The following is an 11,488-nucleotide window of genomic DNA, read 5'->3' as shown; positions in this document are numbered from 1 at the left end:
TTTTGTGGAACAATGGGAATAAATGTCTTATCTGAGACCCCACATCTAACAGATATCAAGTGTCTCAGGCTAGATTTGAACTCAGGTTCTGTACTCAATCTACTGGAACACCTAATTGCCACCTAACTCATTCATAAAGCAATATTTTTGTTGTTGTATACAGTATTGTGCTGGTTCTTCTCACTTTGCTCTTCACCATTTCATGCTGGTCCTTCCATACCTATGTAACATCATTAAGTTCGACATTTATTGTAGCACAGTAGTTTTTCATCAGTCATATAGAACTTGTTCAGTCATTCCTCTATTGATGGTTATCTGTATAATTTCCAGTTTTTTCACAATAAAAAGGTGTGCTATAGATATACCATTTACTTTCATATTTATAATATTATTTGCGAATTTCTCCCCATCTTCTTTTAATCAGTGTTTTGTTTCTCAGACTCTCATTTCATCCTATCCCTAGTATTTTATCTTCTCTTTTGCCTTGTAATCACCATCAAACCCATCTCTTTAAAAGTCCTACCCTACCCTCTCCATGAGAATAATTTCTCTTGAAAAAGAGGATCAGTAACATGATGTAGGGCTTTCAAAGGCTATAGCATAGGAGCAAGAGACTGAATATTCCTCATGGACCACAGTAAAGGAAAGGGCTATCTAAATGTGAGATACTGGACAATGTTCATAATATGAGGTTGGTAGGATCATGCAATCCAGGAAGTGATAGACAGGCTGTTGAAAATAAGTTCAGGAGAAAGCTAGTCTACAAGTGGAAATGGGTTATTGAGTATCAGAGGGAAAGTAATTGAACCTCTCCCCTCTAAAGTGGTTACCAGTTGAGAAAGCATAGTAGAAAGAAGGGAAGGCTAGGTTTTGCGTGGTGAGCATTCAAAAAAATTGTTCAAATGCCCAGGAAAATAGTGAAGTTTTTCACTGTAACAGACATAGGCTTCAAATCCCCTCACAACTGAAGGCTAGTGGATAAGGAATGCCAAGAATATGTCACATCACAGCCAGAAATCCGATTGTGGTCTTTTAATTTCACTCTGAGGAATACAAAGCATTAGAGTAGAAAATGGAAACGATGATCTTTCTCTAATCTCCACTGTTCATTTCTTGGCTGGTATTTGCCTAAGCTGAAGAGCATTCTGAAAAGTCTAGACCATATGGTAGTAGATGCTTCAGATCCTGATCTAGGTGAGACTCATTTTAAAGAATTTGAACCCTTGGATCTAGAGCAAACTCAGGGGCTTGTTCTGGATCTTTAAAACTTTAATGTCTACCAAATTGTATAAGTATGAGATCTCTTCTATTTACTTGTAAAGAGAATAATATGAATTGTGGGATAAAAATCCCTTGAGTTTTATCTTTGCTAAAAAAATTGATATATTCTTTGGTCTATGAGATGTGACCTAGAGAGAAAATGCCTTCTCTTTGAAGGATTTATTTCTACTGAATTAACCTTCCTAGATTGCCTCCTGACATTCTTGACATGTCTGCCTTTCGGCAAATTGGAATGGATCTTAATGAGCTCCTCCCCTTAATGACTCAAAGACTATATTTCTTACATTTTTTGTGGAACAATGGGAATAAATGTCTTATCTGAGACCCCACATCTAACAGATATCAAGTGTCTCAGGCTAGATTTGAACTCAGGTTCTGTACTCAATCTACTGGAACACCTAATTGCCACCTAACTCATTCATAAAGCAATATTTTTGTTGTTGTATACAGTATTGTGCTGGTTCTTCTCACTTTGCTGGTAATGCAGGTAAGATCCAAGATGTTAAGAGAGTTGGGCAAACCTAACCCTGTTTATCCCATGAGGTCAATTTCTTGGGGGGGGGGGGCAATTAGGTCAGTGTTTCCTAGGTAGCACTGCTAGAATACAGTTGCTTACAAGCAGACCAGAAATGAGGTGACAAAATGTAAAAGGAGAAAACAGGCTTTAATCTGAATCTTAGTGGCTGGGCACAATGACAAAAGGGAAGGGGAAAACATTAAAAGGAAAAAGAAAATTGTGTCAAATTTTGCGGCAACACTTTCTTTTCCACTGCTGACTGAACAAGCAAATGGTTCCCTGAGTCTTAAGTGACAGCAATTCTTTGCGCTCAGACTTTGTCACCTTCTAGGAAAATCATAAAATTATTGTGCTGCTTTGACCTCCATAAGGTGTCCATCTAGCTCAGAAAAGCAATGGACAATCTTGGACATCTCCAGTTATAAAGTTCTGCTTTGAATCAAATTTGTGTCATTGTTGCTGTTGCCCCACATCATCAGAGGTATCGTTCACTGCATAACTATTGGTATAAATATCACGGCTTTGGCTTACTAAAGTGACTCCCGCACTAGGGCCAGGGCCGTGGCACACATGTCTAGCCCCCTTTCTTGATTGCAAACCATTTCCATTACTCTGAAATTAAGCTTTTGTTTTATTCCTGAATCACCAGTCTCTTCCCTGCTCTGTTCAGAGCTGTTCATCCACAGGTCAGAGTTTGGTATTCTGGTTGAAAAAAAAATTAGAAATTTACTTTAAGCTAAAAAATTGAAGAAAGGTGAAGGTATATTAGCAATTATAGTCTTAGTGTTTTCACCAATCCTAGAAACATAATTGAAGGGAAAGAATTTAGCAAGCAAGTGTTAGATAAAGTGCAAAGTGTGGGGTTCTTTGCTAGGACCCATCTGAATGACTTGATTGCGGAGATAGACTGGCCTGAGGAAGTATAGGCATTGCACCAAGTTGCTGAGCAGCAAAGTAGATGCTGTGTTTTCCCAGGTGTTTGAATTGATTAGAGTTTAAGTGTTTGAATTTTATGCAGGTCACCATTACAACCATGGATCCATTACCCATGTGAAAAGGAGACCCTCAGCTTGAGATCAGTTTTCTAAGTTGGACAGACTGTGCCTTTGACAGAAAGCAATGTGGACAATAAGGGCAAAAGATTCCCTGGCACCATTGAGACTTTTCATGTCTCTCTTGTATAATCCTTGTGGTATTCAATAGTTTTAACATTACACATCTTCAGAGTCCTTGGTGATAACAAAGTGGTGTAAGAGAACTAGACCAGAGATTAGATTTTCAGAAATTTTTTCACATGTGTTTGAATCTTTGTGAATCCATTTAGGTCTTCTTTGCAAAGATTTTTAAAGTGTTTTGCCATTAGCATTTCTAGACCATTTAAGGATGTGTACACTGAAGCAAGAATGGTTAAGTGATGGCCCTGCTATTACACAGACTAATTAGTGTCTTCAGCTGAGAATTGAACTAAGGAAGATAAATTTTCATGGCTCCAGAGTTGTCACCAGTAATCTGCTCTAGACAAGAGAAAATCATTTAGTTATGGCACTTGTCAGGGACATCATGGTTCTGGAGGTCCAAAATCATGAAAATAACATCGTGATCTTGAAAAATCTTTTTTGAAAGCTTGAGGATGAGAGCCCTTTTCATGTGTGGACAGAACATGGGAGAAGGGTTTCTGTTAATAGGGGTGAAATTCTTTGCCTTCTCTAAGGTGAACCATGAATATTATGAAGTACTAAAATAAATGAGCTGAAGAATTTCAATATTAGGAAATTATTTTGGAAGAAAATCATTTATTTTCTGAATAAAAATCTAAAGCGGTATTCCATTGTTGATTAGGATGGGCAGATAAATGTACTAAGGTTGAAAATTTCTTGATGAAGAGAGATAGAAGAGGAAGGAGGTCAAGATGGAAAACTGAAAACAGTTTGGTGAAGGCAGTGAAACAGTTTTATTAGAAAATCATAACAGTCACCTCAGCCATCTCGTATTAGAGCTGAGAAATCTTGCTGCTGTTGAGGTGTTATTGGAAGAGATTCCCATGACAGGTGAGGCTCTGCATCATTTCCCACTAGGAAGGGTCCTGCTGCTTCTCGATTCCTACCACTTCCCTGCCCAGAATGCTCCAAAGAGAATTCAAGGCCCTGTCCGGTATCTCTCCCCTGCAACACAGCTACACAGCTAGGTGGACATCCTTGTAATGTGATACAATTATCCAAAGGGTTATTGAGGATTCCAAGACTCTGCCGGAACAGGTAGATTTTCAGTAGAAGCCAGAATAATAATACCTTCCACAGCAGGATGGGCGACAGCAGCCGTAGCCATAGCCACCATAGCCATAGCTACCATAGCCCAGACCTCCATAGCCATAGCCGCCAAAGCCACAGCCTAGGCCACGGAAGCCGCCACATCCACAGCCATATCCAGAGCCATAGCCGTAGCCCAGGCCCCCATAGTAGCTTCCATAGTAGCTCATTGTTTCAGGATTCAGGGATTTGGATGGATGGTAAGAGGAGGTTGTGTGAATGTATGATACACCATCTGCACAGGGACATTTATATATTTCCAGCAGGTGGAATGGCAAACCCAGGCCAGGATTGCATAATTCCCATTAACCAGAACAACAATCACATTCCTTTCATTGTTTGGTTCATAACAAAAATATCCCCAGCCCATTAAAATACTTTCTATAGTTTTGTTGTATCTCTGAAAGACTCTGCTATAATTTCATTACTATAAGATGAAATGATTAGTGTTGCCAAAGTCTATGTGGTTAATGTGACTGATGCGGCCCTCTCCCAGGCAGAATTGTCATCTTTTAATTGCATTTGTCTCCGTGCACTTCTGTTTCTTTATTTGGTTCTTGGAATCCTCACTCTCCAAATCAATGTTTCTTCACTCCAAATTGACAGAGTAGTTCACAGAAGTTCATATCAGATGTGAGATCATTGAGGATCACCACTTGTAATCTGTCCAAGCACCATCTGTTCCAAAAGAAGGCAAAGTCGAAACTACTACCCTAATGCTTTTGCTGTACAGTCACTTGGATTGGTTTGTTCAAAATTAAAACAGTAGAGTTTCTGTCCTTAAATAACTCTAAATTCCTAAGCTCAGTGAGGACAAGAGGCAAGAGCCATAAACATAGAGAGCTGATGGGATCTCAGAAGTGCTGACACAGACCCCTAGAGGTAAAAAGGCAAAGCCTTTTCCCACAGGTTTTTTGAAAAACTGTGAATATCTTTGATCACAGAAAGTAAGAGGTGAAGGGAGAGAGAAGAGGATTGTTGGTAGGGTTGAGAGACATTCTATTCAAAAGAGAAGCCATAAGAATAATATCTTCCACAGCAAGATGGGCGACAGCAGCCATAGCCATAGCTACCATAGCCCAGACCTCCATAGCCATAGCCGCCAAAGCCACAGCCTAGGCCACGGAAGCCGCCACATCCACAGCCATATCCAGAGCCATAGCCATAGCCCAGGCCCCCATAATAGCTTCCATAGTAGCTCATTGTGTCAGGATTCAGGGATTTGAATGGATGGTAAGAGGAGGTTGTGTGAATGTATAGCACACCATCTGCACAGGGACTTTTACATGTTTCTAGGAGGAGTAGCAAACCCAGGCTGGAATGGCATTATTCCCATTAACCAAATTACCAGGACAAAATTACATTCCTATCATGGTTTGTTCCATAACAAAAATGTTCCCTGTGCATTAAAACATTTTCTGTTGTTATATTGTATCTCTGGGAGACTCTGTGGCAATTTCATTCCTGTAAGATGAATGATTATAGCATTGCCGAAGCCTATTAGCCTATGGTGACTGATGCAGCCTTCTCCCAGCTAGAATTGTCCTCTTTTAATTATATTTTTCTCCCTGGTCTCCTGATGTTTTATTTGGGTCTGGGAATCCTCATTCTCCCAATCAGTGTTTCTGCACAGTAAATTGACAGATTGGTTCACAGAGTTTGAACTTGAATGTGTAATTGTAGAGGAATACCACTTGTAATCTGTCCATCTACCATTTTTCCCAAAAGCAGACAAAGCCCAACCAACTCCCCAATTCTTTTGCTATGCAGTCATTTGGATTAGTTTGTGTAAAAGTAAAATATCAGCAGAATTCCTGTCCTTGAGTAGTTGTAAAACCCTAAGTTCAGTGAGGACAAGAGGCACCTGCCATAAGCAGGGACAGTTGATGAGATTTCAGGAGTGACAAAGATCCCTAGGGGGAAATGGGCAAGGCCTTGTTCCTTGGCTTGTTTTAGAACTGTGAATGTAGTTAGCCATAGAAAGTTAGTGGTGAAGGAAGGAGAAAGAAGAACATGGTGGCCAGGGTTGTGAGGGAACCATTGCAAAGCAGGTAGAAAGAACATGCAAACCATTCTCTGAATAAAAGAAGGTGAGCTAGCATTGGCAAGATCAAAAAATGAAGTCAGGGAAATAACGTATACTTAGATTGAATAGGCAGGAACCAGTTAGTTAACAGAACAAGTGAAATGCCTCACAGAAGCTAAGTTTTTAAATCAATCGAAAAGAAGAACCTGGAGTTTACATCAGAAGTGTGTGGTCTTGGCCTTTGGTACTTAAAGGATAGCAGAAGTGAGAAGAATGCCTTTGGAAAATCCATTGGGCTACTTAGTCCAAAGAGGATTTGAGTGGGAAAATGACAAGAGGTAAGGGGCCCATTAATGTGAGCACCTGGGTTTGGTGGGACCTATGTGATTCGAAAGAAGTGTTTGCATGTCAGTGATGATTTGATAGTAGAACGGACAAAGTGTATCAAGTAATCATTTATCTGCAAAGATAGTCCATGATCTGGGAAGTTTCTGAAACAATAAAGCTGAGACCTTGGCTTGATGTTAGTGCTCTCGAAAAGAGAAGAGAAATTGAGAAGAGGTAAGTTACTTTGCATGAAGCAGAATGAAGGAACCTCTTTTAGAGTTGGGCATTCATTCATTCTTCCATTCTTCTCAAATTGAATCTGTGAACATCAATAATTCATGATGTCTGACTTTTGACCTTTAGTAGAGATGCTATATCTACATCTGGACCTGTGATAGGGAGTCATATTACTGAGGGAATATCTCAGAAGCCCTGGGAGGGAAGCAGGTTCTGCTCTTTCATGCTTATAGCAAACATGGATCAGGGGAAGCTAGGCGTCATCGTGGATAGAACACTGGCCCTGGAGTCGGGAGGACCTGAGTCCAAATCTCTCCTCAGACACTTAATAATTACGTAGCTGTGTGACCTTGCTCAAGTCACTTTTCCCATTGTCTTGCAAAAAACAAAGAAAAACAGAAAGAATCATGGGTAACAGAAAGAAAAGAGTTAGAACCTTGAGTTTCAGTCAGTTATTTTGCATGAGCAAGGTGGAACAATCACACAGGAAGAGCTGTGTCAAAAATAGGGTAGAAGAAATATTGAGAAGAGCTTGGAAACAAAAAAGACAGTCTTGGAAATCTCCAGTAATAAAGCTCTGGAATGGTCGAACTCCTCTTATTGTTACTTTTACTCCTCATTGTCACAGGTACCATTTGCTGCAAAACCATTGGTATAAATTTGAAGGAATGATATTTTTGTTTTACCATTCCCAGAAACAGAATTGAAAGAATCAAAATTTAGCAAGCCTGTGCTGGATAAATGGCCAAAATGAGAGGTTCTTTCCAAGCACCATTTCATTTTTTTTTTTTTTTGAAAGGCATTGGGGTTAAGTGGTTTGCCCAAGGCCACACAGCTAAGTAATTACTAAGTGTCTTAGGACAGATTTGGACTCAGGTAGTCCTGACTCCAGGGACAGTGCTATATCCACTGCACCACCTAGCTGCACCCCAAGGACCTTTCTCAATGACATGATTGTTGAGACAGGCTGAATTGTGGAGCTAGGGATTGTAGCCAGGCTGCTGAGCAGGAATGCAGGTGCTGCCTTTTCCTGGGTGTTTGTTGAATAGAATTTTTTAAATGTTTAAATGGTTTGCAGGACCATTGCAACCATGGACCGACTACTGAAATGCAAAAGGGGCCCTCAGCTTGAGATCAGTGTTCTGAGTTGACAGAGTTCTGAATTTGACTGAAAACAATGGGAGCAATAAAAGAAAACGATTTCCTGGTAACTCTGAGAGTACTCATATGACTCTCTTGTATAGATTTTGTGGTGGCACATTCCAAATCCTCAGATTCCTTGGTAAGAACAAAGTGTTGGAAGAGAGGGATTTGTCACTCAGCCATTTTTCATTGTGTTTGATTCCCTGTGACCTCATTTGGGTTCTTCTTTGTGAAGACGATATAGTGTTTTGCCATTACCTTCTCTAGATCATTTAAATATATGTAAACTGAGGCAAGGATGGCTAAGTGATTTTTTCCAGGATCACACAGACTAATTGGTGTGTGAGCTGAGAATTTATCCCAAGAAGATAAGTCTTCCTGACTTTGGGTCTGGCACCAGTTATCTAAAGTATAAAAGTGAAAATCTCAGCTAGTTATGGCAGTTATTAGGGACACATGACACTATGAATTCGGGAACTTTTTTCCTGAAACCCTGAAGATTTGAGTCCTGTTCATATGTGGGCAGAACATGGGAGAGAAGATTCCTCTCATGGGGGGTCAAAGATTTACCTTCGGTAATGGGAACCCTGGTTATTATGAAGTACTAAACGGAAGGCGCTGAGGTTAAATTTAAGAAAACTATTTTATAAGGAAATCATATGTTTTCTGCATAGAAATCCGAAGATGTATTCCCATGTTGATGAAGATGATCAGAAGAATAGTTCTTCAGTTATGACAAAGATAAATATATTAAGTTTGAAAACCTCTTGATGAAGAGACAAATACAAGAACAAGGAAGTCAAAGAAGAAAGCTGGTTAAGGGAGAGAAACAGATTTATTAGAAAACCCTAATCTTGTATTAGAGCTGAGAAATCTTGCTGGAATTGAGATGTAGTTGGAAGAGTCTACCACATGACAAGTGAGATCATTTCCAAGAAAGAAGGGTCCTGCTGCTTCTCAATTCGTGCCACTTGCTTGACCTGAAGTTTCCATATGGATTCCAAGGTCCTGTTGGGACATCTCTCTCATGCCACTCAGTTGCACAGACAGATGGAATGGAATGTCGTTAAAATGTGATAAAATTACCCGAAGGATTGGAAAAGGATTTCATCACTCTGCAGGAACAGGTTGTTTTTCAGTAGAAGCCATAAGAATAATATCTTCCACAGCAAGATGGGCGACAGCAGCCATAGCCATAGCTACCATAGCCCAGACCGCCATAGCCATAGCCTCCAAAGCCACAGCCTAGGCCACGGAAGCCGCCACATCCACAGCCATATCCAGAGCCATAGCCATAGCCTAGGCCCCCATAATAGCTTCCATAGTAGCTCATTGTGTCAGGATTCAGGGATTTGAATGGATAGTAAGAGGAGGTTGTGTGAATGTATAACACACCATCTGCACAGGGACTTTTATATGTTTCTAGGAGGAGTAGCAAACCCAGGCTGGAATGGCATAATTCCCATTAACCAAATTACCAGGACAAAATTACATTCCTATCATGGTTTGTTCCATAACAAAAATGTTCCCTGTCCATTAAAACATGTTCTGTTCTTATGTTGTATCTCTGGGAGACTCTGTGGCAATTTCATTCCTGTAAGATGAATGATTATAGCATTGCCGAAGCCTATTAGCTTATGGTGACTGATGCAGCCTTCTCCCAGCTAGAATTGTCCTCTTTTAATTATATTTTTCTCCCTGGTCTCCTGATGTTTTATTTGGGTCTGGGAATCCTCATTCTCCCAATCAGTGTTTCTGCACAGTAAATTGACAGATTGGTTCACAGAGTTTGAACTTCAATGTGTAATTGTAGAGGAATACCACTTGTAATCTGTCCATCTACCTTTTTTCCCAAAAGCAGACAAAGCCCAACCAACTCCCCAATTCTTTTGCTATGCAGTCATTTGGATTAGTTTGTGTAAAATTAAAATATCAGCAGAATTCCTGTCCTTGAGTAGTTTAAAACCCTAAGTTCAGTGAGGACAAGAGGCACCTGCCATAAGCAGGGACAGTTGATGGGATTTCAGGAGTGACAAAGATCCCTAGGTGAAAAAGGGCAAGGCCTTGTTCCTTGGCTTGTTTTAGAACTGTGAATGTAGTTAGCCATAGAAAGTTAGTGGTGAAGGAAGGAGAAAGAAGAACATGGTGGCCAGGTTTGTGAGGGAACCATTGCAAAGCAGGTAGAAAGAACATGCAAACCATTCTCTGAAAAAAAGAAGGTGAGCTAGCATTGGCAAGATCAAAAAATGAAGTCAGGGAAATAACATATACTTAGATTGAATAGGCAGGAACCAGTTAGTTAACAGAACAAGTGAAATGCCTCACAGAAGCTAAGTTTTTAAATCAATCGAAAAGAAGAACCTGGAGTTTACATCAGAAGTGTGTGGCCTTGGCCTTTGGTACTTAAAGGATAGCAGAAGTGAGAAGAATGCCTTTGGAAAATCCATTGGGCTACTTAGTCCAAAGAGGATTTGAGTGGGAAAATGACAAGAGGTAAGGGGCCCATTAATGTGAGCACCTGGGTTTGGTGGGACCTATGTGATTCGAAAGAAGTGTTTGCATGTCAGTGATGATTTGATAGTAGAACGGACAAAGTGTATCAAGTAATCATTTATCTGCAAAGATAGTCCATGATCTGGGAAGTTTCTGAAACAATAAAGCTGAGACCTTGGCTTGATGTTAGTGCTCTCGAAAAGAGAAGAGAAATTGAGAAGAGGTAAGTTACTTTGCATGAAGCAGAATGAAGGAACCTCTTTTAGAGTTGGGCATTCATTCACTCTTTCATTCTTCTCAAATTGAATCTGTGAACATCAATAATTCATGATGTCTGACTTTTGATCTTTAGTAGAGATGCTATATCTAAATCTGGACCTGTGATAGGGAGTCAAATTTCTGAGGGAATATCTCAGACGTCCTGGTAGGGAAGCAGGTTCTGCTCTTTCATGCTTATAGCAAACATGGATCAGGGGCAGCTAGGCGTCACAGTGGATAGAACACTGGCCCTGGAGTCGGGAGGACCTGAGTCCAAATCTCTCCTCAGACACTTAATAATTACGTAGCTATGTGATCTTGCTCAAGTCACTTTTCCCATTGTCTTGCAAAAAACAAAGAAAAACAGAAAGAATCATGGGTAACAGAAAGAAAAGAGTTAGAACCTTGAGTTTCAGTCAGTTATTTTGCATGAGCAAGGTGGAACAATCACACAGGAAGAGCTGTGTCAAAAATAGGGTAGAAGAAATATTGAGAAGAGCTTGGAAACAAAAAAGACAGTCTTGGAAATCTCCAGTAATAAAGCTCTGGAATGGTCGAACTCCTCTTATTGTTACTTTTACCCCTCATTGTCACAGGTACCATTTGCTGCAAAACCATTGGTATAAATTTGAAGGAATGATATTTTTGTTTTACCATTCCCAGAAACAGAATTGAAAGAATCAAAATTTAGCAAGCCTGTGCTGGATAAATGGCCAAAATGAGAGGTTCTTTCCAAGCACCTTTTCTTTTCTTTTGTTTTTTTTTTTTTGAAAGGCAATGGGGTTAAGTGGTTTGCCCAAGGCCACACAGCTAAGTAATTACTAAGTGTCTTGGGACAGATTTGGACTCAGGTAGTCCTGACTCCAGGAACAGTGCTATATCCACTGCACCACCTAGCTG

This window comes from Macrotis lagotis, chromosome 1 (genome assembly GCF_037893015.1).
Source record: "Macrotis lagotis isolate mMagLag1 chromosome 1, bilby.v1.9.chrom.fasta, whole genome shotgun sequence".
Taxonomy (NCBI): Eukaryota; Metazoa; Chordata; class Mammalia; order Peramelemorphia; family Peramelidae; genus Macrotis; species Macrotis lagotis.
This window is presented reverse-complemented; position numbering follows the sequence as displayed.